The sequence below is a fragment of the Callorhinus ursinus genome, unplaced genomic scaffold (genome assembly GCF_003265705.2).
Source record: "Callorhinus ursinus isolate GAN/ISIS: 27379988/994484 unplaced genomic scaffold, GSC_fseal_2.0 scaffold33, whole genome shotgun sequence".
Taxonomy (NCBI): Eukaryota; Metazoa; Chordata; class Mammalia; order Carnivora; family Otariidae; genus Callorhinus; species Callorhinus ursinus.
The window spans coordinates 13,577,320-13,603,756 of NW_027397095.1; the positions used below are offsets into that span (position 1 = coordinate 13,577,320).

Below are 26,437 nucleotides of genomic sequence, written 5' to 3' on the forward strand. Positions count from 1 at the left end.
CCAATGTGGGGCTCGAACTTAAAACCATTAGATGAAGAGTCGCATGCTCTACTGGCTGAGCCAACCAGGTACCCCAAGTTGTGTGAGTTCTTTATATATTTTGGATATTAACCCCTTATCAGATACATCATTTGCCAATGTCAAAGAGGTTACTGCCTGTGTTATCTTCTAGGATTTTTATGGTGTCAGGTCTCACATTTAAGTCCTTAATATACTTTGAGTTTATTTTTGTGTATGGTGTAAGAAAGTGGTCCAGTTTCATTGTTTTGCATGTAGTTGACCAGTTTTCCCAACACCATTTGTTGAAGTGACTGTTGTTTCTCCATTGTATATTCTTGCCTACTTTGTCATAGATTAATTGACCATAAAAGTGTGGGTTTATGTCTGGACTCTACTCTGTTCTCTTGATCCATTTGTCTATTTTTGTGCCAGTACCATACTGTTTTGATTACTATAGCTTTGTAGTATATCTTGAAATCTGGGATTGTGATACCTCCAGCTTTGTTCTTTTAAGATTGCCTTGGCTGTTTGGGATTTTTTTGTGGTTCCCTACAAATTTTAGGATTATCTGTTCTAGTTCTGTGAAAAATGCTGTTGGTATTTTGATAGGGATTGCATTAAATCTGTAGATTGCTTTGGGTTCTATGCTTTTTATTTTTTTAAAGATTTATTTATTTGCGAGAGAGAGAGAGAGAATGAGAGATAGAGAGCACGAGAGGGAAGAGGGTCAGAGGGAGAAGCAGACTCCCTGCCGAGCAGGGAGCCCGATGTGGGACCCGATCCCGGGACTCCAGGATCATGACCTGAGCCGAAGGCAGTCGCCCAACCAACTGAGCCACCCAGGTGCCCCTTCTATGCTCATTTTGACAATATTTGTTCTTCCAATCCATGAGCATGGACTGCCTTTCCATTTGTTTGTGTCATATTCAATTTCTTCATCAATGTTTTATAGTTTTCAGAGTTCAGGTCTTTCACCTCCTTGGTTAAGTTTATTATTCCTAGGTATTTTATTATTTTTAGTGCAATTGTAAGTGGAATTGTTTTCATAATTTCTCTTTCTGCCACTTCATTATTACTGTGTAAATACACTGGATTCCTGTATATTGATTTTGTATCCTGCGACCTTACTGAATTCATTTATCAGTTCTAGCAGTTTTTGGGTGGAGTCTTCAGGGTTTTCTATATAGAGTATCATGTCATCTGCAAATAGTGACAGTTTTACTTCTTCCTTACCAATTTGGAAGCCTTTTATTTCTTGTTCTTGTCTTATTGCTGTCACTAGGACTTCCAGTAGTATGTTGAGTAAAAGTGGTGAGAGTGGACATCTTTGTCTCATTCCTGATCTTAGAGGAAAAGTTCTCAGTTTTTCCCCATTGAGGATGATGTTAGCTGTGGGTTTTTCATATATGGTCTTTATTATGTTGAGGTATGTTCCCTCTAAGCCTACTTTGTTGAGGGTTTTTATCATGAATGGATGTTGTACTTTGTCCAATGCTTTTTCTGTACCAATCGAAATGATCATATGGTTTTACTTCTTTCTCTTGTTAATGTGATGCATCACATTGGTTGATTTGCAATTTTTAAAAACGTTTATTTATTTATTTTAAAGAGTGTGTGTGTGTGTGCACGAGCAGGGGGAGGGGCAGAGGAAGAGGGAGACAATCAGACTCCCTGCTGAGTGGGGAGCCTAACTTGGGGGTCGATCCCAGGACCCTGAGATCATGACCTGAGCCAAAATCAAGAGTCAGATGCTTGGGTGCCTGGGTGGTTCAGTTGGTTAAGCGATTGCCTTCGGCTCAGGTCATGATCCTAGAGTCCCAGGATCGAGTCCCTCATCGGGCTCCCTGCTCAGCAGGGAGTCTGCTTCTCCCTCCGACCCTCCTCCCTCTCGTGCTCTCTACCTCTCACTCTCTCAAATAAATAAATAAAATCTTAAAAAAAAAAAAGCATCAGATGCTTAACCGACTGAGCCACCCAGGCACCTCTGATTTGTAGATTTTGAACCACCTTTGCATCCCTGAAATAAATCCCACTTGATCATGGTAAATGACTTTAAAAAAAAGATTTTATTTATTTGTTTATTTATTTATTTACTGGAGGGAGAGATAGGGAGACAGACAGACAGCCTGCACCGGGGAAAAGGAGAGGGAGAGAGAGAATCTCTCAAGCAGACTCTGCACTGAGCACAGAGCCCGATGTGGGACTTGATCCCACAACTCTGAGATGATGACCTAAGCTGAAATTAGGAGTTGGGTACTTAACTGACTGAGCCACCCAGGCACCCTGGTAAATGACTTTTTTATTGTATTGTTTGATTCGGTTTGCTAATATTTTGTTGAGGATTTTTGAATCTATGTTCATCAAAAATAATTGGCATGTATTTCTCTTTTGTAGTGTCTCTATCTGATTTTGGTATCAGGGTAATACTGGCCTCATAGAATGAATTCGGAAGCTTTCCTTCCTTTTCTGCTTTTTGGAATTGACTCTTCTTTAAATGTTTGGTAGAATTTATCTCTGAAGCCATCTGGTCTTGGGCTTTTGTTTATTGGGAGTTTTTGATTACTGATTTAATTTCAATACTAGTTCAGATTTTCTATTCCTGATTCAGTTTTGGAAGGTTATATGTTTCTAGGAACGTGTCCATTTCTTCTAGGTTGTCCAATTCGTTGGCATATAATTTTTCATACTATTCTAATAATCCTTTGCATTTCTGTGATATCGGTTGTTATTTCTCCTCCTTCATTTCTAATTTTGAGTCTTCTCTCTCTCTTTTTGATGAACCCGACTAAGGGTTTATCAATTTTGTTGACTTTTCTAAAGAACCAGCTTCTGGTTTCATTGATCTGTTCCATTGGTTTTTTTAGTTTCTGTATCATTTATTTCTGCTCTGATCTTTATTATTTCCTTCCTACTGCTGGCTTTAGGCTTCATTTATTGTTCTTTTTCTAACTCCTTTAGGTGTAAGGTTAGGTTGTTTATTTGAGATTTTTCTTACTTCTTGAGGTAGACCTGTATTGCTATAATAATCTTCCTTCTTAGAACAGCCTTTACTGCATCCCAAAGGTTTTGGACCGTTGTTTTTTTCATTTTCATTTGTGTCCATGTATTTTTTATTTCCTTTTCGATTTCTTCCTTGACCCACTCATTGTTTAGTAGCATGTTATTTAGCATCCATGTGTTTGTGTTCTTCCCAGATTTTTTCTTGATTTTTAATTTTATACTGTTGTGGTTAGAAAAGGTTGCATGATATGATTTCAGTCTTTTTGAACTTATTAAGACTTGTGTTGTGGCCTAACATGTGATCTATTCTGGAGAATGTTCTGTGTGCACTTGAAAAGAATATATATTCTACTGTTATTGCATAGCGTGTTCTGAATACATCTTTTGGGTCCACCTGGTCCATCTGTCCTTTAAAACCACTGTTTCCTTGTTGATTTTCTGTCTGGATGATCTGGCCATTGATGTAAGTGGGGTGTTAAAGTCCCCTACTATTACTCTATTACTGTCAATTTTTTTCCTTTATGTCTGTTAATAGTTGCTTTAGGCAATGTAGTATTTAGTATTAGGTGCTTCCATGTTGAGTGCATAAATATTCACAGTTATTATATCCTTTTGTTGAATTATTACCTTTATTATTATGTAGTGTCCTTCTTTGTGTCTTCTTAGTCTCTTTTTTTTTTTCTTAGTAATCTGTATGCTCAGCGTGGGGCTTGAACTCATCACCCCAGGATCAAGAGTCACACACCCTACTGACTGAGCCAGCGAGGCACCCCTGTTAGTTGTTGTCTTAAAGTCTATTTTGGGGGCGCCTGGGTGCCTCAGTCGTTAAGCGTCTGCCTTCGGCTCGGGTCATGATCCCAGAGTCCTGGGATCAAGCCCCGCATCGGGCTCTCTGCTCCGCAGGAAGCTTGCTTCTCCTTCTCCCACTCCCACGCTTGTGTTCCCTCTCTCGCTGTCTCTCTCTCTGTCAAATAAATAAATAAAATCCTTAAAAAAAAATAAAGTCTATTTTGTCTGGGGCCCCTGGCTGGCTCAGTCAGTAGGGTGTGCGACTCTTGATCTCGGGGTGATGAGTTCAAGCCCCACGTTGGGCATATAGATTACTAAAAATTAAAAAAAAATTTCTTAGGGGTGCCTGGGTGGCTTAGTCATTAAGCGTCTGCCTTCAGCTCAGGTCCTGATGCCAGGGTCCTGGGATCAAGCCTGCTTCTCTCTCTCCCGCTCCTCATGCTTATGCTTTCTTTCTCTCTCTCTCTCTCAAATAAATAAAATCTTTTTTTAAAGATTTTATTTATTTATTTGAGAGAGAGAATGAGAGAGAGAGAGCATGAGAGGGGGGAGGGTCAGAGGGAGGAGCAGACTCCCTGCTGAGCAGGGAGCCCGATGCGGGACTCGATCCCGGGACTCCAGGATCATGACCTGAGCCAAAGGCAGTCGCCTAACCAACTGAGCCACCCAGGTGCCCCTAAAAAATTTTTGTAAATAAAGTCTGTCTTGTCTGATATAGTATTGTTACCCCAGCTTTCTTTTCCACTTCCATTTCCACAATAAAGGTTTTTCCATCCCTTCACTTTCAATGTGCATGCCATTAGGTCTGAAGTGAGTATCTTGTAGGCAGCATTGAAAATATAAATCTTACAGGGCACCTGGGTGGCTCGGTTGGTTAAGTGTCCAACTCTTGATTTCGACTCAGGTCATGATCTCGGGGTTGTGAGGCTGAGCCCTGCATTGGGCTCCGCGTTAGGCAGGGAGTCTGCTTAGGATTCTCTCTCTCCCTCTGCCCCTTCCCCCCTTCTCTCTCTCTCTCTCTCTCTCTCTCTCAAATAATAAAAAATAAGTCTTAAAATATAAATCTTACATGTTGCTTTCGGTTTGATCAGTACTTTGTAAACTCTAAAGCTTTATGCAAACATAAGTGATTATTATATTATCATGAAGGTGGTAGACCCTGAACAAAGTTATTCCAGTGTTTGCTCTTAATTGTTGTTGGACAATTGGTGTCATTACTGAAATTTTTTGATTCTATATTTTTATACTCCATGATTCACATTTTATCACTTTTCTGATTCTTACAACCATCTCCTTTAAATTCAGCTCTGACGAACACACACCAGTAGAGGATGATGAGCCAAAGAAAAGCACCACTTAAGCTTCTACTTCAGAAGGTATCTTTTTATTTTTTTATTTTTTTAAATTTTTTTTAAAGATTTTATTTATTTATTTGACAGAGGGAGACACAGCGAGAGAGGGAACACAAGCAGGGAGAGTGGGAGAGGGAGAAGCAGGCTTCCCGCTGAGCAGGGAGCCCGATGTGGGACTCGATCCCAGGATTTGGGATCATGACCTGAGCCGAAGGCAGATGCTTAACGACTGAGCCACCCAGGCACCCTGGAAGGTATCTTTTTAAATACTACAGAGCTGCTGTATTGAGAAGTTGAAAAAAATGTTTCTAAATAGTCGAACAATAGACTTCGCTTGTACTCAAGTTGCCCGTCATCTGTTCTTTTTCAGTATTTCAAATACAATAAAATTGATGATCGTAATACTAATTGATGATCGTAATACTTGTTAGAAGTTAATTTTATATTTGTACTTTACGTAGAAGAGGAGAAGAAGAGGAAGTCTAGTCGTTCGAAAGAAAGGTCCAAGAAAAAGAGAAAGAAAAAATCCTCTAAAAGAAAACACAAGAAGTATTCTGATGACAGCGACAGTGACTCTGACTGTGACTCAGCCTCCATCGGTAAGAAGGCCAGCATTACTCTGCAAGCCTGGCTTCAGAACTCATTTTACTTCGTAAAACTGATTTCAGAGGAAGGTTAAACCACAAGAACGGTAGCCAAGAGTCGTTGAGCACTCGCTGACTTTGTGCCGGGCACCGCGCTAAGTGCTCGGTGTTCGTCAGTGCTGTTTAATCCACACGTGACTCCAGACCACATGTTAGCGCTGGGGGATTGGGGCGCAGAGCAGGTTGCGACACCGCACTCAGGCTCACACAGCTGAGATTCAGACCCGAACGGCGTGACCCAGATGGGCGGTGTCTGGCCGTACGAGGCACGTGGCAGCGAACCGAGGTGGGGTTGGGCCGGGAGACGTGCGGCAGCAAAGCGAGCCGTACAGGGCTACGTCAGCCCTGGGGGGGCAGCTCTCTTGTGTCATTCCCACACTCAGTGGGCACCTCTGTGCCACTTTCAAAAAGGCACGCCACAATGGACCCCTTTCAGGTTGGCAGCTGATTAGGGAAGACACCCCCCGTGGGGTGGTGCCTCACAGAAAGCCACTTTTTTGTGCCTTCTGGCTGATGGTTGACAGAGGGTGCCACTTCTGGGGACACATTACATAAAGGTGTCTTTTCCTCTGATGTCACCTGGTTTCCTGGCTCCTGTTGTCACTTTTCTTCCTCACTGCGGAAGAGTGAACTACTGTTTTTTTTAATTTTATTTCAGAGAGAGAGTGTGCAGGTGTGCAAGTGGGGGGAGGGACAGACGGAGAGAACCTCAAGTTGACTCCCCACTGAGCATGGAGCCTGAAACAGGGCTGATCCCACAACGCGTGAGATCATGACCTGAGTTGAAATGAAGAGTCAGACGCTTAACCGACTGAGCCACCCAGGTGCCCCCGAGTGAACTTTCTTAGAGCACAAACGTGAGCACATCTGTCCCCTACTTAAAAATCCTTCAGAAGCTCTCTGTAGCCTTCAGGGTAAAGTTCGGACCCTGATTGATCCCTCTCTAATCACACATGCCCTGTCACTCTTGCAGCATCCTCTGTAACCAAAGAACTACTGTCTGTCTCCTCGGTATTCCATGTTCTTTCTCTCGCTTCTGTTACTTGATACAGAGAGTCCATCTGCCTACAATGCCAGTCTCTCCCTGCATGCGGCTTGGCTTACTCACTTCAACAATGGGCATGCAGTACTTTTGTAATAAAACTGATTTTATTTTTTAAAAGATTTTATTTATTTATTTGACCGAGGGAGCACAAGCAGGGGGAGCGGCAGGCAGAGGAAGAAGCAGGCTCCTTGCTGAGCAGGGAGCCCAACATGGGGCTCAATCCCAGGACCCCAGGATCATGAGCTGAGCCAAGCCGAAGGCAGATGCTTAACTGACCGACTGAGCCACCCAGGCGCCCCCATAAAACTGATTTTTAAAAGAACTAGCTCAAGAGTCACCATTCCTTAACCACCCTCTCCAAGCTAGCCAGATTCAGAGACTTCTCTGTAGGCCCCGAGCACCCCGTGCTTCCCTGTATCACTCCGGATTCTGTTCATCTCTTTACCTCTGTCTCCTCCATTAGACTGAGCTCCTGGAAAACATGCCCCCCACCCCAAACACATAGGGTTTTCTTCTCTTTTCATCATGAAAATATTCAGGAAAGCAAAGGGAATAGTATAATTAGCACCATATACTTACCACTCAGGTTAAACATTTGTTAGCATTTTGACATAGTTGTTTCAAATATGAGTTTTTTGCTGAGGTATCAAAGTTAAATTATAAATATCCTACTTTGATGCTAGATATCTCTGTACGTAGCTCTTAAAAAAAAGACATTTTCCTACTTAACCACAATACCATGATCTCACCATGGGTGTTCTGGGCCACAGGGGCACCAGAATACCCATCTCCATTTGGGTTCCAGAACAAAAATGGTATTATGGGGTCCATCTAAGATTATGATGGCAACGTGACCCATGGCAATGGGGGACATATTTCTGAGAATTAAAACTTCTGATGTCTCTAATACTTGGCCCTCCTATTCTTAAACCAAACCTTCTAGAAAAGACGGATTTGTTTAGTATATTGAAAAGTTAATGTCTTAATAGGAAAACACAACCTACCAATCTATATACTGTTGAGATTTTAAACCACAATGGGAGAAGCTTTTTCATTATTGCTAAAATATCTTAGGAAAGTCAATATTGCACTCCTTCCATTCAGCTCACCCTTAGTGAGCATGAACTATGTGCCAAGCTCTGGTCTAGGCTTATTGCTTTGCTTTTATTCTCCCACTTTTAATGTTCTTTTTTTTTTTTAAGATTTATTTATTTAAGAGAAAGAGAGGGAGTCCATGTGCCAGGGGGAGGGAGGGGCAGAGGGAGAGAGAGTCTCAAGCTGACTCCATGCTGAGCACGGAGCATGACACGGGGCTTGATCTCACAACCCTGAGATCACAACTTGAGCCGAAACCAAGACTTGGGCATTTAACCATATGAGCCACCCAGGCGTCCCTCACTTTTATTGTTATTTAATTATTTTCCAGGTCTTGGATGCAAGATTAGCTAGTGAATTGCACTGTGTCCTTGCTGTTATGCTTTGCCTGGTAATAGCATAAAGAAATGTTATTGTCCCGACAGTAGACCATTAGAGATAGTGTCACCCTGGTGGTGGGGGCTGCTGAGCATGGTAAAAAGCAGGTGCTTTTTAAAGTCATTCTGAGGGAAACAGCCCCCTCTTTGAAAAGCCCATCTTTAGTCTGAAGTAGCTTATCAATAAGCGTATATTGGATTTTTAGACAGAAGGTTTCCTTTAAGGATGACTAAAGGGTCATACATCCTCCGAAGCCTCTCGAGAGTTAAAAAGGTGGTCTGGTAAGGAGGCTTGTGGCTTGTGGCCACAGATTTTTCCCCTTCATTCCCCCCTTTTGATGCCTTTTCCTACTTGAATGGGCATCGATTATTATTAGGGTTCTTGCCAGTCTAGAGGTCTGTATTGGGTTACCAGTAGTTGTAATTTAATTGATTCTATCTGAGAGCTGATGAATCAGGTGATGAGATTAATAATACATGGACCGAACAGGAATGCCAATAGGATCATGAGGAGAGGACCAGCTAGGGGAAGGAGCCATGTAGCCCAGCTCCAGGTATTAAACCAATTGCCCCAAGAATTTGCTAATTCTTCTCTCCTGTGTGCAACCCGATCTTGTAGTTGTTGGATCATGTCTCTGACCAACCCTGACTGGTTCATATAAAAACAACATTCCTCATTTAGGAAGAGACAAAGACCCCTTTTCAGCAGTGAGCAGATCCAAGCCCCTCCAATTCTGTAGTACCACTGCTGCGAGGGAGTCTATCTAATCTTGTATAGTCATTATAGACTTGGCCACCTGTTGCATATCTTCTGCGAGATTTTCTGACAGTTTCTGGTAGTAATTGGCGGATGAGGCGATTCCTCCTATTCCAGCGCCCACAGCCGCTGCTATGCCGAATCCAACCAATGGTCGGATGAATTGGATGGCCTTTTTGGGCCGTGTATATGCCAACAAGGGAATGGGAAGGGATTGATTATTGGGGATTCTATCTACCTGAGGAGTAAGAAGCACCAATGCACATGTCCCCACCCGGTTAGCCAGTAAGCATCGATAAATATATTTTCCACACATGAAAAGGGTGCCAGGTTCTGGACTGCACCATGGTGTGGCAGACATGCACCCATCAAGCGAAAGGCAGCTGTGGGTTTGGAGACATTGGGTGGCAGATAGGCTTCCTATTGAATGTGTTTCCCCAGGATTATGGACACAGTCGGGGGCCGGGTAGGACAACAATGTATCGGCCAGTTTTGGGTCTATTTCTGCGGGTTTGGGAGGGTCAGCTGCGGGCCTGATCAGGTTGAGGAAACTCAGTGGGCTTGCTCTAAGCTGAGCTGGGCCTGGTTCGCAGGCAGAGCCAGCAGTCTGCAGCCAACCGAGGGTTGGTTGTGTTGAGTAAATGGTGGACCCCTTCTAAAATACCATTTACTCGAGGGTCTAGAGTGAGAGGTCCCCAGTGGGGAGGAAGCCTCAGCAGGGGTTGATAAAGGTCAGGTTTCCAGCAGGTTAGGCCCTTTTCCTCAGAACATCCCAGATCCCTATATCCCCAGTATAGTCTGGGCCTAATTTTTCCTGTCATGACTGTCTCTCCCCTATTGTGACAAATAGTAACTTACCTCGAGTCATAACATTGTCTCGGCATGCTAGGGTACACTGAGGTACAGGACAGGGAGACCATGGGGTTGGTGGTGTCTGTTCTCGAGTGGGAGCTCGGGCAGGGGCCTTCTGGACAGGAGTGGGGAGAGTCCATGGAGGGGCTGGGGGGTCCCCAGGGGGTAGGGCCGCATAGCAGTTGGGACATCAGCCTGTCGGGCAACTGGACACGTAGAACAGACCCTCGTATTGGCAGAGGGTTGGGTGGCGTTTAGCACATGCATCAAGGTTATTTGCCCAGGAGGGCTTGGGGTAATGCTGGCGTGTACATGGCAGGTAGTTGGTGCTCCCTAGTATCCCTGTGGCCTGGAGAGTGAGGGAGAGGAAACCTGTGAGCAAGTGAGTGTAGTAATACATCCTAAGGTGACCCACTAAACAACAACAACGGCAAGTCTCTGGGGGAAAGTCCAGTCAGAAGGGGCAGCAGTATAGAGTCCGACTCCTAGCATGAGGGATATCACGCCGATGAGGGCTAGGGACCATGACGAGCAGGTGTCCATCAGCCGGTGGGGTCTCGTCAAAGGTGAAGCCGGAGCAGGTCTGTGGGGTTTGGCTGCACTTTCCACTGGCATGACTCCTTGTCCGAATGATGAGCTTTCTTCACTCTGGAGTGGTGGACCCACGGGGTGACACCTGAGACCTTGAGGGCAGTAGGGGCAGTTAGTACAACAGTGTGGGGCCCTGTCCACTGCAGTTTGAGGAGGTCTTTCTTCCAATCTTTGACCCAAACTGAGTCCCCTGTTTGGAAGGAGTGTACTTGAGACTGTAAGGAGATAGGGGTCTGCTCAGTGGTGTATTTTTGTAATTCATTTAGGGTGGCCCCCAGGGCCTGAAGCTGCTCCTTTATTTTATTATCTCCAGCCTGATGTAAGTTTCCTGGAAGGCTCCCCAGGCACGGGGGAGGCTGTCCATATATTAATTCGAATGGGGAGAAACCTAATGTCCCAGGCACGCATTGAGCAAGCAGGAGAGCTAGGGGTAGCAGATCTGGCCATGGGAGGTCAGTCTCCTGACAAAACTTTGCTAAGGTTCCCTTGAGGGTGCGATTCATTCGCTCTACTTTCCCTGAACTTTGGGGCTGGCGGCGGTGTGGAGTCTTCAGGTGATGTTGAGAGATTTGGTCAAGACCTGTACAATGTCTGCCACAAATGCAGGTCCATTGTCACTATGGGTTGTTAATGGCAGGCGGAACCGGGGCACGATTTCCCGCAAGAGGGCTTTAGCTACTTCCCGGCTTTGCTCCGTCCAAGTCAGGAAGGCTTCGACCCACCCAGCGTATGTGCATACTATTACTAGGAGATATCCGAACGCCCTGCTCGGCTGCACATCTGTGAAGTCTACCTCTAGATCTTTGAAGGGGGTTGCTCCCATCCTCTGAACACCTGGGGGGGGGCGCCGTGGTGCAAACCGAGCATTATTTTTAGCACATGTTATGCATCGTTCACTCGTTGCTCGGCATAGTGCAGGCAGCTGACTGATGTAGTGTGCTTCTTGAGAAGGGCCTCTATGCAGTTTTTCCCAGATGAGTGAGTTGGTGGTGTTCCTTGACTTGATGCCCTCCAGTTGCTGTTGGAATGAAGATGTGCCCGTCTGGCATCATCCACCATTCCTTTTCAGTCAGGGTGGCTCCCTTAGCCATGGCCCATTCTTTCTCCTTTTCAGTGTGACTGGGCGGAGGGACTTCTGGGGGTGTCAGGGCCATGGTGAGGGAAGGGGCTCTGTCCATGTCCTCACTGGCTATGGTCTTGGCTGCCTCATCTACCAGACAATTTCCCTGCGCTGTGGGATTGTCTCCTCTCTGGTGTCCCTTACAGTGCAGGATTGCTACTTCCTTTGGAAACCAGATGGCTTCGGGGAGTCTCAGTATCTCTTTGTTCTTGATAGCTTTTCCTGCAGCGGTTAGGAGGCCCCTTTCCTTGTAGATGGCTCCACGTATATGTACAGTAGCAAAGGCATACCAAGAGTCTGTAGAGATGTTGACTTGCTTGCCTTCACTGAGGGTGAGGGCTCGGACTAAGGCATATAGTTCAGCCTGTTGAGCTGACCATCCAGCTGGTAATGGCTTAGCTTCTAGGACTTCAGTGGTTGTGGTTACTGCATAACCTGCTTTCCGGGCACCCTCTTGTAGGTAACTGCTGCCATCGCTGAACAGTGTGAGCTCTGGATTCTTTATGGCTTGAGTCCGCAGATCTGGATGGCTTGCGTAGACTTCATCAGTCACCTCGGAGTAGTCATGGTCTGGTTCCCCCTCTTCCATGGGGAGAAAGGTTGCTGGGTTTAATGTCTTTACTGTTTCGAGGGTGACCCATGGGTTTTCACAGAGGAGCCCTTAGTATTGTGCTAGCCGAGAGTTGGAAAGGAAGCAGTGTCCCTGTGCGTTCATGGGGGACCTTGACGTTAAGTTCTTGCCCCAGGGTGAGTTTGTCCTTGATGAGTAGGACTGTGGCTGCCAGCACCCTGAGGTACAGCAGCCATCCCGCTGCCACAGGGTCCAGCTTCTTCGACAGGTAAGCAACTGGCTGTTGCCAGGGTCCAACAGTCTGGGTGAGTACCCCGAGCACTATTTTTTCCTTTTCATGCATAGAGATTGAAGGGTTTTTCTACACCTGGTAGGCCCAGGGCTGGAGCCTGCCCCAGGGCGGTCTTTATCTCTGCGAAGGCGGCTTCTGCTTCCTCAGTCCAGGCAGGAGGTTCTCGATCTGGTCCCCCTAAGAGATCACAGAGGGGTCTTGCTGTTGCCGAGAACCCAGGGATCCAGATGCGGCAGAATCCTGCAGCTCCCAGGAATTCTCGTAGGCCCCTTTATGTCTGCGGCTGTGGCAGGGAGATGACTTTCTTTCTCTTCGGCCCTAGTTCTCTCTTCCCTTGGGTGAGGAGGAAACCAAGGTATCGGAGCTGTTGTTGGCAGAGTGTGCCTTCTTCCATGAGGCTCGGTGTCCCGAGTCTGACAGGAGCTGTAGGAGGGCCTTGGTGCCTTTTGTGCAGTCATCTTGTGTGTCACTGGTGAGGAGGAGGTCATCCACATACCAGAGGAGGGTGCATCGTGTGGCCTCTCTTGGGAAGCTGGCGAGGTCCGCGGCCAGTGCTTCCCCAAAGAGGGCTGGTGAGTTTTTAAACCCCTGCGGGAGGCGTGTTCAAGTCAGTTGCATCTGGCGCCCTGTATCAGGGTCAGACCATTCAAAGGCAAACAGTGGCTGGCTCTGGGGAGCTACGCAGAGGCAAAAGAAGGCATCCTTCAAATCTAGGCAAGTGAACCATCTGGCCGACCGTGGGATTTGGCTGAGGAGGGTGTGTGGATTTGGAACCACTGAGTGCAGAGAGATGGTCACCTTGTTGATGGCCCACAGGTCTTGAACTGGTCGGTATCCCCCTCCTGGCTTCTTGACTGGCAGGAGTGGGGTATTCCAGGCCGACTGGCACTTGACTAGAATACCTGCTTCTTTGAGTTTGGCCAGATGTTCTTGGATGCCAATCTTAGTTTCTTGTGGGAGGGGGTATTGCCTTTGCCTCTGAGGTTGGGCTCCTGGGATCAGTTCAGCAATGATAGGGGCCTGATTCCGGGCTAGTCCAGGCGGGTTGTCCTCAGCCCATACTGAAGGGAAGGCGAGTCTGAACTCCGGCGGGCTGCTCAGAATAGCCTCCATTCTTCTCCCCCCCTGTGGTAATTGCTAGTACCAGAGACCCCGTCTTGCCTTGGGTTCAATCAGAGGCTAGTATGTCCGGTGGGCTCAAAGGTTATCTGAGCCCGAAGCTTGGAGAGTATGTCTCGGCCCAGGAGGGGGATGGGGAATCGGGCAGATAAAGGAATTCGTGTCGGACCTTGTGGCCCCCGAGTTCGCACTGGTGAGCCTGGCAAAAGGGCTGTTGTATCGCCCGCGTCCTGGTGGCCCCAAGGATGGTCACAGTCCTTTTGCTGAAAGGGGCCACTGGGGAGGTGACAACAGAGTGCTCGGCCCCAGTATCAACCATAAAAGTCACCGATTGGCCCCCTACTTTCATTCTGACCATGGGCTCCTGGGGGCCAAGGAGGAAAGAGCCCGGCCCCCCTCAGTCTGAGTCCGTTCCCGCAAGGCCTGTGAGGGCCTCCTCTCGGGGTTCTCCCTTGTAGCGGCTGGGCTTCTGGGCCTTTCCCCGGTTGGGACATTCATTTTTCCAATGCCCTTTCTCCTTAACAGTAGGCACATTGATCCCTTGTCAAGGGGGTTCTGGACTTTCCCCCTTTCAGTGGTCGAGGTCTCCCCTCCTTTGTGTTGTCCTTTTCTTTCAGGGCGGCGGCGAGGAGGCTGACTTTCTTTTTCATCTTTTTGTTGGCTTCCCTCTCGGCTGTGACCTCCCTGTTCATGTAGACCTTATTGGCAATCTCTTATTAGCTGGGTGATGTTCATCCCAGCGAAACCCTCTAGTTTCTGAAGTTTTTTTCTGATGTCTGGGGCAGCCTGAGCCACGAAGGAGGTGTTTACCATCTGTTGGCTTTCCTGTGCCTCGGGGTCAAATGGAGTGTGTATCCTGTAGGCTTCACATGATCTTTCGTAGTAGTCCTGGGGGACTCCCTGGTTGTTGAGTGACCGAGGATACCTTAGTCGTGTTCATGGGTTTCTTAGCTCCTGCCTGGACTCCCCGGAGGAGGGCCTCGTGGTATCGGTGAATGTGGGCCTGTCCCTCAGATGTGGGGAAGTCCCCTGCTGGGTGCTCCTTGGGTGCAGCTGTGTTAGCCCAGGCAGCAGGGTCGATGACTCCCGCTGGTGCGTGCTCTTCCACGTACTGCTGTGCACCTTTCATCATTCTCCTCCTTTCCTCTGTGTTAAACAGGGTGCGGAGTAACTGTTGGCCGTCTTCCCAGCTTGGCCGATGAGTCTGGAAGAGGGATTCCATGAGGTCTACCATAGCCTGTGGTTTCTCAGAGTAGGAAGGAGTGTTTCCAGCTGAGGAGGTCAGTGGTGGAGAAAGGTTGATAATACATCATGGAATGACCGGGTTGGACTGTCCCGTCTTCATCGCGCCTCTCGGGTTCCCGAGTCTCTTGTAACCAGCATTTGGAGGGCGCTTGCGCCCAACCTGGGGCACAGCCTGGCTGCTAGTCCTGGACATAGTGTATCTTCTGGGCCTAGGGGTGGCGGGGAGACTGATGGCAGTGGAGTGTCTGGAACTGGGGGTGCAGAACTTTGGGGTTCATACAGTGGAGGCAGGATCGGTTCATCTTCAGGATCTCCAGCTAGACTCTGTGGAGGCTGGGGCTTCTGTCAGTCTTCTTTGGGCCGCTTAGATGAGGCGACTAAGATCCTGGCCTGTCCCTGCCTAATGCAAGTGAATCGCACCCAAGGAGGAAGGGTCTGGGCATTCCTAGCCAGGAGTCAACATACAGGAACTGTTCGGGGTGTCCTGGTTCTCCTGTTACGACTCGCCACACTCGGATTGTTGGGACGTCCAGTGTCCCTTCTGAAGGCCACCCGACATCAAAGGTGGGCCATTCCAATTCACATAGGGTTCTCAGTGTGCTGACTCCATAGTCTCCCGAGAACCCCATCTGGAAATTTTTGATCATGGTCTCAAGGACCGTGGGTTTACTCTGTCCTGACCCCATGGTGATGTCCCCGTGTGCGGTGGCACAGAGACAGACAAAGGGGGGGGCTGCCTCCTCAGGTGAGGAGACCAATCAGATGCCCGTCTGGCCGTGTCCTGAAGGAGCTTAGGTGAGGCTTAGCCACAGCGGTCTCAGCGTTGGGACTTGTGATCAGAAACTGTTCCGATGCTGCCCTAGACTGTATGCCGTTCACCATGGGATCACAGACGGGCCCACTCAGACTCTGTAGGCTTCTGGGGACCTTAAAGGTGCCTGCCCGTGGAGCCACAGAATCAGTTCACCTGGTGGTAGTCAGGTCGGACTGCACGCTCACTCATACATTCACACTCCAGAGGTTATTACGTTCCCTCCCTGGGGAATCCCTACCTGTGAGACCTCTAAGGGGGAGGTGGTCAGGCTCCCCTTCCACCCCGACAGGTGGGTCTGTCTGGGTCTGGGGCCCCAGGCCTTACCATGATCTGATGTCAGAACCGGGTCCTCACCTCACCTGCCGAGTCTCCTTGAGTCCGGCGGGAACAGCAGAGCGGGGCTGCTCCGAAGCGACTGGGGCGGGAGACTGCTGAATATTAGGCCAGGGCACGTCTTCTCCATTATGACCCCTCGTTCCGTCACTGTCCCACCATTGCCCCCAAACCTGTGGCAACTATGGGCCAGTGCGGTTGGGTTTCGCCGTGTGGGAACCAAATGTTACGGAAGCTGGACTGGATCGCCTGACGGAAGAACCAAGCGGCACCCGGAGATCTTGGAGGATGGGAGGTTTATTTAACGCCAGCGGGCTCAGAGGAGAGTGGTCTCCAAAGGTCTGAGCCCATCACCCAGTTACCCCATTTCCCCCCCATCTCCCCTCCGGCAACCCTCAGTTTGTTCTCTATAGTAAAGAGTCTCTTGTGGTTTGTCTCCCTCTCTGTTTTCGTCTTATTTTATTTTTCCTTCCCTTCCCCTGTGTTCATCTGTTTCGTTTCTTAAAGTCCACATATGAATGAAATCTTATGGTATTTGTCTTTCTCTGACTTATTTCACTTAGCATAATACCTTCTAGTTCTATCCATGTCATTGCAAATGGCAAGATTTCATTCTTCTTGATGGTTGAGTCATAGTCCATTATGTGTGTGTGTGTATACACACACACACACACACACACACACACACACACATTTCCCACATCTTCTTTCTCCATTCATGTGTCAGTGGACATCTGGGCTATTGTGGACATTGCTGCTGTAAACATCGGGATGCAGATGCCCCTTTGGATCCCTACATTTGTATCTTTGGGGTAAATACTCAGTAGTGCAATTGCCAGATCATAAGGTAGTTCTATTTTTAACTTTGTGAGGAGCTTTTGTACTATTTTCCAGAGTGGCTGCACCATTTTGCATTCCCACCAACAGTGTAGGAGGGTTCCCCTTTCTCTGCATCCTCACCAACATCTGTTGTTTCATGAGTTGTTAATTTTAGCCATTCTGACCAGTGTGAGGTGGTATCTCATTGTGGTTTTGATTTGCATTTCCCTGATGCTGAGTGATGTCGACCATTTTTTCATGTATCTGTTGGCCATTTGTATGTCTTTTCTGGAGAAATGTCTGTTCATTTCTTGACTGGATTTGTTGGTTTTGGGGTACTGAGTTTGATAAGTTCTTTATAGATTTTTGGATACTAGCCCTTTATCTGATAAGACATTTGTAAATATCTTCTCCCATTCAGTAGGTTGCCTTTTAGTTTTGTCAGCTGTTTCTTTGCAGAATCTTTTTATTTTGGTGAAGTCCCAGTAGTTCATTTTTGCTTTTGTTTCCCTTGCCTTTGAAGACGTGTCTAGTAAGAAGTTGCTGTGGCTGAGGTCACAGAGGTTGCTGCCTGTGTTCTCCTCTAGGATTTTGATGGATTCCTGTCTCACATTTAGGTCTTTCATCCATTTTGAGTCTATTTTTGTGTGTGGTGTAAGGAAATGGTCCAGTTTCATTCTTCTGCATGTGGCTGTCCAATTTTCCCAACACCATTTGTTGAAGAGACTGTTTTTTTTCTATTGGATATTCTTTCCTGCTTTGTCGAAGATTAGTTGACCATAGAGTTGAGGGTCCATTTCTGGGTTCTCTATTCTGTTCCATTGATCTATGTGTCTGTTTTTATGCCAGTACCATACTGTCTTGATGATTACAACTTTGTCATATAGCTTGAAGTTGGAATTGTGATGCCTCCAGCTTTGGTTTTCTTTTTCAACATTTCTCTGGCTATTCAGGGTCTTTTCTCGTTCCATACAAATTTTAGGATTATTTGTTCCAGCTCTGTGGAAAATATCGATGGTATTTTGATAGGGATTGCATTGAATGTGTAGATTGCTCTGGATAGCATAGACATTTTAACAATATTTGTTCTTCCAATCCATGAGCATGGAATGTTTTTCCATTTCTTTGTGTCTTCCTCAATTTCTTTCATAAGTGTTCTGTATTTTTCAGAATACAGATCCTTTACCTCTTTGGTTAGGTTTATTCCTAGGTATCTTGTGATTTTGGTGCAGTTGTAGATGGGATCGATTCCTTAATTTCTTTCTACTGCTTCATTATTGGTATATAGAAATGCAGCAGATTTCTGTACATTGATTTTATATCCTGTGACTTTGCTGAATTCTTCTACCAGTTCTAGCAATTTTGTGGTGGACTCTTTTGGGTTTTCTACATAGAGTATCATGTTGTCTCTGAAAAGTGACAGTTTGACTTCTTCTTTGCTGATTTGGATGCCTTTTATTTCTTCTTCTTGTCTGATTGCTGAGGCTAGGACTTCCAATATTATGTTGAACAACAGTGGTGATAGTGGACATCCCTGCCGTGTTCCTGACCTTAGGGGAAAAGCTCTCAGCTTTTGCCCATTGAGAATGATATTCGCTGTGGGTTTTTCATAGATGGCTTTTATTATATTGAGGTTTGTACCCTCTATCCCTATACTGCAGAGAGTTTTTATCAAGAAAGGATGCTGTATTTTGTCAAATGCTTTTTCTGCTTCTATTGAGCAGATCATATGGTTCTCGTCCTTTATTTTATTAATGTGGTACATCACATTGATTGGTTTACAGATGTTGAACCACCCTTGCAGCCCAGGAATAAATCGCACTTGGTCATGGTGAATAATCCTTTTAATGTACTGTTGGATCCTGTTAGCTAGTATCTTGGTGAGAATTTTTGCATCCATGTTCATCAGGGATATTGATCTGTAATTCTTTTTGGTGGGGTCTTTGTTTGGTTTTGGGATCAAGGTAATGCTGGCCTCATAGAATGAGTTTGGAAGTTTTCCTTCCATTTCTATTTTTTAAAAATATTTATTTGAGAGCGAGAGAGAGAGCACAAGCAGGGCGAATGGCAGGCAGAGGGAGAGGGAGAAGCAGACTCCCCACTGAGCAGAGAGCCCAACGTGGGGCTCGATCCTAGGACCCTGAGATCATGAACTGAGCTGAAGGCAGATGCTTAACTGACTGAGCCACCCACCTGCCTCCCATTTCTATTTTTTGAAACAGTTTCAGAAGAATAGGTATTAATTCTTCTTCTTTTTTAGGATTTTATTTATTTGAGAGAGCGAGTGCTTGAGCAGGGGGAAGAGTAGAGGGAGAGGGAGAAGCAGACTCCCCACTGAGCAGGGAGCCCAATGTGGGGCTCAATCCCAGGCCCCTGGCATCATTACCTGAGCCAAAGGCAGACATTTGACCAACTGAGCCACCTAGACACCCCAGTATTAATTCTTCTTTAAACATTTGGCAGAATTCCAGTGGGAGGCCATCCGGCCCTGGACTCTTGTTTGTTAGGAGATTTTTGATTACTGATTCAATTTCTTTGCTGGTTATGGGTGTGTTCAGGTTTTCTATTCCTGTTTTAGTTTGGTAGTCTATATGTTTCTAGGAATGCATCCATTTCTTCCAGATTGCCTAATTTGTTGGCATAAAATTGCTTATAATAGTGTCTTATATTTGTTGGTTTCTCTTAGGTGTTGATTGTGATCTCCCCTCTTTCATTCATGATTTTATTTATTTGGGCCCTCTATCTTTTTTTAAAAAAAGATTTTATTTATTTATTTGACAGAGGGAGACACAGCGAGAGAGGGAACACAAGCAGGGGGAGTGGGAGAGGGAGAAGCAGGCTTCCCACGGCACAGGAAGCCCGATGCGGGGCTCCATCCCAGCACCCTGGGATCATGACCTGAGCCAAAGGCAGACGCTTAATGACTGAGCCACCTAGACGCCCTCTCTTTTCTTTTTGATAAGTCTGGCTAGGAGTTTATCAATCTTGTTAATTCTTTCAAAGAACCAGCTTCTAGTTTCATTGATCTGTTGGGTTTTTTTATTTCTGTATCATTGATTTCTGCTCTAATCTTTATTATTCCTCTTCTCCTGCTGGATTTGGGCTTTATTTGCTGTTCTTTTTCCAGCTCCTTTTAGGTGTAGGGTTAGCTTGTGTATTTGAGCCTTTTCTTGCTCCTTGAGAAAGGCCTGTATTGGTATATACGTCCCTCTTAGGTCCACCTTTGCTGCATCCCAAAGGTTCTGAACTGTTGTGTTTTCATCTTCATTTGTATAAATTTTTTATGTATGTATTTTTTAAATTCTTCTTTAATTTGGTGGTTGACCCATTAATTCCCTAGTAGAATGCTCTTTAACCTCCATGTATTTGTGTTCCTTCCAAATTTCCTCTTGTGATTGAGTTCAAGTTTTAAAGCATTATGGTCTGAAAATATGCATGGTATAATCTCAATCTTTTTGTACCAGTTGAGACCTGATTTGTGACCCAGTATGTGATCTATTCTGGAGAATGGTCCAGTGTGTCATTCAAAGCCCTTGTTTCCTTGTTGATCTTCTGCTTAGATGATCTGTCCATTGCTTTCAGTGGAGTGTTAAAGTCCCCCACTATTATTGTATTATTATCAGTGTGTTTCTTTAATTTTGTTATTAATTAGTTTATATATTTGATTGCTCCCAAGTTAGGGGCATAAATATTTACAATTGTTAGATCTTGTTGGATAGACCCTTTTTTTTTTTTAAAGATTTTATTTATTTGACAGAGAGTGACACAGCGAGAGAGGGAACACAAGCAGGGGGAGTGGGAGAGGGAGAAGCAGGCTTCCCGCCAAGCAGGGAGCCCAATGCAGGGCTTGATCCCAGGACCCTGAGACCATGACCTGAGCCGAAGGCAGACGCTTAATGACTGAGCCACCCAGGCGCCCCTGGATAGACCCTTTTATTATGATATAGTGTCCTCTTGCATCTCTTATTACAGTCTTTGGTTTAAAATCTAGTTTGTCTGATATAAGGATTGCTACCCCAGCTTTCTTTTGATATCCATTAGCATGGTAAATGGTTCTTCACCCCCTCACTTTTAATCTGGAGGTATCTTTGGGTTTAAAATGAGTCTCTTGTAGACTGCTTATTGATGGGTCTTAGTTTTTAAGATTTTACTTATTTATTTGACAGAGTGGGATGAGGGGGAAGGGCCAGAAGGAGAGGTAGAAGCAGACTCCCCACTGAGCAGGGGGAACCCCCCCCCCATGTGGGACTCAATCCTAGGACCCAGAGATCATGGAGGCAAAGGCAGATGTTTAAACAACTGAGCCACCCAGGTGCCCCTGGGTCTTGTTTTGTATCCAGTCTGATACCCTTTATCTTTTGATTGGAGCATTTAGCCCATTTACATTCAGAGTAATTATTAAAAGATATGAATTTAGAGCCATCATATTACTTTAAAGTTGCTGTTTCTGTAGATTGTCTCTGTTCCTTTCTGGTCTTTGTTACTTTTGGGCTCTCTCTTCGCTCAAAGGATCCCCTTTAATATTTCTTACAGGGCTGGTTTAGCGTTCATGAATTCCTTTAGTTATTGTTTGTCCTGGAAACTCTCCTATTTTGAATGACAGCCTTGTTGGATAAAGTATCCTTGGCTGCATATTTTTCCCATTTAGCACCTTGATTATATCATGCCAGTTCTTTCTGGCCTGCCAGGTCTCGGTGGACAGGTCTGCTGCCAGCCTCATGTTTCTACCCTTGTAGGTTACAGACCTCTTGTCCCGAGATGCTTTCAGGATTTTCTCTCTCTTTTTTAAAAGATTTTATTTATTTGACAGAGAGAGACACAGCGAGAGAGGGAACACAAGCAGGGGGAGTGGGAGAGGGAGAAGCAGGCTTCCCACTGAGCAGGGAGCCCGATGTGGGGCCCGATCCCAGGACCCTGGGACCATGACCTGAGCTGAAGGCAGACACTTAACGACTGAGCCACCCAGGCGCCCCAGGATTTTCTCTTTATCTCTGAAATTCGCAAGCTTCACTATTATATGTCAGGGTGTTGACCTATTTTTCTTGATTTTGAGGGGGTTTCTCTGTGCCTCCTGGATTTGAATGCCTGTTTCATTCCCCAGATTAGGGAAGTTCTCAACTATAATTTGTTCAAATAAACCTTATGCCTCCCCCTCTTCATTTTCTGGGTCCCCTATATCCAGATATTATTTTGCTTTATGCTATCACTGGTTTTTTGAAGTCTCCCTTCATGAGCCAGTAGTTTTTCTCTTCCTCAGCTACTTTATTTTCCATCATTTTGTCTTCTGTACCACTGACTCTCTCTTCTGCCCCATTTATCCTTGCTGTTAGAGCCTCCCTTTTTGACTGCATCTCAGTAATAGCATTTTTTATTTCAGCCTGATTAGATTTTAGTTCTTTTATTTCTACCATAAGGGGTTTTCTAGTGTCTTCTGTGCTGTTTTCAAGCCCAGCTAGTACCTTTATAATCGTTGTTTTGAATTCTAGTTCCAACATCTTACTTATATCCGTATTGATTAAATCCCTGGCAGTGAGTATTTCCTCCTGTTCTTTCTTTTAGGGTGAGTTTCTCTGTCTTGTCATTATGTCCAGAAAAGAATAGGAGAAAGAGAAAAGACAAAAATAGGAACACCAGAAAAAACAAACAAAACAAACCAGAAGAAAACACAAACAAAACAAAATAAGAAAAAATCAAACAACAAGTAAAACAACAGAATAATAAACTAGATCCTGGGTGTATTTTGGTCTATTTGTTAAAAGAAACTAGATCCCAAAATAAAAAAAAGAAAAACTTATAAATATACAAAAATAAAATACAATGAAAGGAAACCAAAAATTAAATACATATATTTAATATATATATTAAAAATATACATTAAATATATAATATATAATAAAAGTATGTATAAAGTATGTATATATAAAAATAAAAATAATAAAGAACTGAAAAAATAATAGCTGAAAAGGAAAAAATAAAACTGAAAGACTAAATAATAAGAAAAAAATGTAAATGCTATATACTGTTTTTCCTGAGAGCTGAAGTTTTCCAGTCTCTGTGATGGGTAAACTTGGTATTAGCCGGAAGTTCCTGCCGGTCTTCTGGGGGAGGGGCCTGTTGGGCTGAACCTCAGGTGTCCTTGCTAGGGGTGGGTCTCAGATTGCACTATGTGCCGCTGTTTGCCTGCAGGCCTGCAGGCCGTGGAGGGGGAGTGAGTATGGCAGCGTCCCGCTTTCTAGCCCTGGAGCTGAGGGTCCGCACCCCCCTATTCTTCAGTGCGCCCTCACAGAATCACTCTTGTCTCCCCGGTTTCCGACTGCACTCCGTTCACCCAGCCTGTGACCGAGCATTTTTATCTCAGGCACGTGACCCAGTTTAAAGTCTCCAAACTACAGATTCATGCAGTGCAGACCTGCACCATTCCTCCCAGGGGTCTCTCCGCGCTTCTGCCTTTTGCTGGGCCCCAGCCTGGAGAGTGGTCACACGACTGGGCAGCAGTTCTCAGTTTATGGTGACACTGAGCAGAAAGCCGGCGCCTAGACCCGCTGTTTGCAGCCAGCTTCCCCGCTCTGATGCTTGGGAACTCTGCTGCACTCACGCACCCCCATTCTTCTTGTGACCCCGGGAATCCTGAGACCATGTTCCACCTGGGATTCCACCCCGCTTCACCACCTTAGCACCTTTAACCCAGGGACGTCCCCCACCATATCAGACTTCTAAACACTCTGATTTTGTGCTCCACTACTTACAATATTTTGCACTAGTCTCCTTAAGTAGGCTCCCTCCCCTCTGCCTATCCTCTGATATTCTGCCCCAGATTCAGGGCTCAGCACCTCCTACCTTCCAAAAAGCGGTTGCTTGTCTATTTGTAGAATTGCAGCATTTTTCTCAGATCTCCAGTTGATTTTTGCAGGTGTTCAGAATGATTTGATAACTATTTAGCTGAATTCCAGGGACCAGATGAACTTAGGATCCTCTACTCCTCTGCCATCTTAACTCACCCCCAACAATAACTCTTATTCCTGGTTTTGTACGCCTCAGCATTTCTCCACATCTGGGATTTCTGTGAGCCTAGTCATGTAGCCCCCTACCTGTCTCTCCCTACCCAGCCTTGCCTGTCATGGATGGACCTCCAGGGCATTGTGCTAAATTAAGTAAGTCAGACAGAGAAAGACAAATACGGTCTGATCTTACATTATGGAATCTAAAAAAACCAAGGGGTGCCTGGGTGGCTCAGCCAGTTATGGCTGACTCTTGATTTCAGCTCAGGTTCCTGGGATCGAGCCCTGCATCAGGCTCTGCACTCAATGGGGAGTCCGCTTGAGACTGCTTTCTCCCTCTCCTTCTTCCCCTCCCCCTGTTCATGCTTGTGCTCTGTCTCTCAAATAAATCTTTTTTTTTAAAAGATTTTATTTATTTATTTGACAGAGACACAGCGAGAGAGGGAACACAAGCAGGGGGAGTGGGAGAGGGAGAAGCAGGCCTCCCGCCGAGCAGGGAGCCTGATGCGGGGCTCGATCCCAGGACCCCGGGACCATGACCTGAGCCAAAGGCAGAGTCTTAATGACTGAGCCACCCAGGCGCCTCTCTCTCAAATAAATGTTTAAAAAAGAAAAAAACAAAACAAGAAACCAAACTTATAGATAAAGAATGGATTGGCATTTGCTAGAGGTGGGGGGGAGGTGGGAGATATGTGTGAAGAGGGTCAAAACATACAAACTTTGGTTATAAAATAAGTCATGGGGATATAATGTGCAGCATGATGACTAGTTAATACAAGTTGCTAAGAGAGATCTTAAAGCTCTCAGCACAAGAAAAAAATTTGTAACTGATGTCAGATGTTAACTAGACTTAGCGATCATTTTGCAGTGTATACAGATCATTGTTGTATACCTGAAACTGTTATGTGTTGGTTATGCCTCAATAAAATTAATTTTAAAAACAAAACAACCATGTCAATTGACCTCACTGTCCACTCAGCATTTGGCATCCTAATTAACAGAATTTACATCATGTTTAATCCTTCTGGAACTTTTCAAACTATCAACTGTGACACTGTGGGCCTCTTCTTTCTGCCTGACTCCTCGATTTTGCTCTCAGATTCAGGGTCTAGGACCCTTCCTCTGCATGAATATATAGCCTTAAAGAAGGCCGGTGTAATAGAGCTCCTCTGCGGGAGATTCAAATGTGCTGGTGCTCAAACCTCCATCAACAGCCAGAGCCCACAGTGGGCTGTCATCTGGGCCAATATTAGGCCCCTATTCCCAATACTGCTTCATAAAATGGGTCTATTATATTTGCAAGAGAGAGCGGGAAAAGCATATATTGAGTTTCTTGGAATTCATGCTGTAGAGTTTGAAGGATGAGAACATTTTCTTTCCTTTTTGTTTCTTGTGGCTCTTCCTCCTTTCAGAACCCCATTAAGGGACCACTGCATAACTCCAGTGAAAGCAAGTCACCAGACTTTTTCTCTTCCTCCGAGTTTGCTTTGCCTGTTTGAGAAAGCACAGAGGCCTGGGCCTCCCACGTCCTGGCCACACCTGACTGGGGAGCCCAACTGTGGCCTTAGGTTGCGAGCTGCTTTTCAGCTCCACTACCCCACCACTAGATCTGCAGCCTGTTTCCAACGGGGCATTCACACACGCTCTGCAGCAAAGCTAGTAAATAAGGTCATCCTGATTTTCCCCTGCCAGCGCTTTGATACAACTTTTTTATCTTCTCAAGTAATCACCGTTGATCCCATGGCCTACAAATAAGTCAACACTGCTTGAGAAAACGAAAAAGTACTTCAAATTAACACAGGTACAAGTCTACCGTGAATTGACAGCCGCCCCCCAAATTCCGCAAAACCCACCTGTTCATAATTGTACTGCCAAAAGGGAAAAAAATCCTTAGAGTTAGAAAATCCTCGAGAATATTCACTTAATGCCTTCGGTAGTTTGCTAACATTGAACTTGTGTGGTATCTGCGATCTCCATATCAGAACTCCCATTTTCACTCTTTTTAGGTCAGTGGAAGTTTATCCATTGTTTGTTTTGTTTTTGTTTTTGTTTGCTTTGTTTTTTAGACAAATTTAGGGGTGCCACTCCCTACACTGCTTTACCAAATGCTTAAAAACAACAGTAGGACTTGGACTCGAAGTTCTCTTCCTCCATCAGTCTCAACATGACTAAGCAGACATTAGGCACTCCTATCCTGTGTTCTGTGGACAAATGACTCCCTTGCACCAACACCAGGATACTTACAAAATCACTCATTTTAGCTCAGAGGTTCTGCTTGGTGTTAAATATTTCAAATAATTGAGTACAGTTGAACTCTCTTCTAACCCAGCTCCTCAGTGCATTAATGTAAATACTTCCAGGTCAGATTGAGTCCCAACATGACTATAAGGGACACAGAAATACTCCTTTATGGAGGGCTACCATCCACCCCAAAGGATTTCTATGTTAGGAGTTGAGCTTTATTGCAAAAAAAAAAAAAAAAAATTACAGTACAGGTGTAGGAAAAATGGTTCTGTTTTTTTTTTCCTCTACGAACTCATGTTTCCACTGGTAATGGACAATTTCCATAATCTGGAATTGATCCCATTTTCTATCCCTTAAAGCCCCCAAATTCAAAACTTATT

The 26,437-nt window shown here is 45.4% G+C and overlaps 1 long non-coding RNA gene across 1 annotated transcript in view; it reads left to right on the forward strand.

Annotated features, from left to right (window-relative positions):
• The first annotated feature begins 5,092 nt into the window (after window positions 1-5,092).
• The window catches only part of LOC141370375 (uncharacterized), a 46,172-nt gene continuing 24,827 nt past the window's right edge, over window positions 5,093-26,437 (forward strand). The window contains exons 1-2 of the long non-coding RNA XR_012374366.1: window positions 5,093-5,165; window positions 5,603-5,740. This is a non-coding gene — a long non-coding RNA (uncharacterized lncRNA). The remainder of the gene's footprint in view (window positions 5,166-5,602; window positions 5,741-26,437) is intronic.